Source organism: Halyomorpha halys, unplaced genomic scaffold (assembly GCF_000696795.3).
Source record: "Halyomorpha halys isolate HHAL.00 unplaced genomic scaffold, Hhal_1.1 Scaffold2673.1, whole genome shotgun sequence".
Classification (NCBI taxonomy): domain Eukaryota; kingdom Metazoa; phylum Arthropoda; class Insecta; order Hemiptera; family Pentatomidae; genus Halyomorpha; species Halyomorpha halys.
This window is the reverse complement of record NW_027106965.1, coordinates 3349-3803: the sequence shown is the minus strand read 5'-3', so window position 1 is coordinate 3803 and position 455 is coordinate 3349. Positions and strand designations below refer to the sequence as shown.

Sequence of the window (455 nt, the reverse complement as noted above, 5' to 3'; positions counted from 1 at the left end):
TATATATATATATATACCTATGTATTATATATTATTGTATTTTGTATTTAAATAAAGAGATTTTGAAAATAAAAAAAGGGGTCTTAGTGCAGGGGCCATGCTAATCTTCTCTGTATCGTTCCCATTTTAGTATATGTACCGCCGAAGGGAGTAACTACCAATATGTATGTGTTAAATTACTTATTTCGTCAGGGGGGTACGAAAAGAAAACAAAAAAAAAGGGGGGTCTTGGTGCCGCTACTTTTACTCTACTACTCTATTTTTACTCACTAATTACAAACTACATATAGATACGATATACATATTCAATTACTTATTTTGTCAGGGTGTATAAAAAAGGGGGGTGGTCTTAGTGAGGCGGGTCCGGAGGAGAAGGATAGCCTTTTTTTTTGTGTTATGATCTCCTCTTGATAATAAAATTATCCTCATCAAAGGTTCCATAGGACAGATACTGT

At 33.8% G+C, this 455-nt stretch overlaps 1 non-coding gene across 1 annotated transcript; it reads right to left on the bottom strand.

The window, feature by feature from the left end:
- Window positions 1-47: 47 nt before the first annotated feature.
- LOC136795272 (U6 spliceosomal RNA) lies at window positions 48-154 on the bottom strand. The gene has a single exon (XR_010842851.1). It is a non-coding gene; the product is annotated as a U6 spliceosomal RNA (small nuclear RNA).
- Between the last annotated feature and the right edge of the window lie 301 nt (window positions 155-455).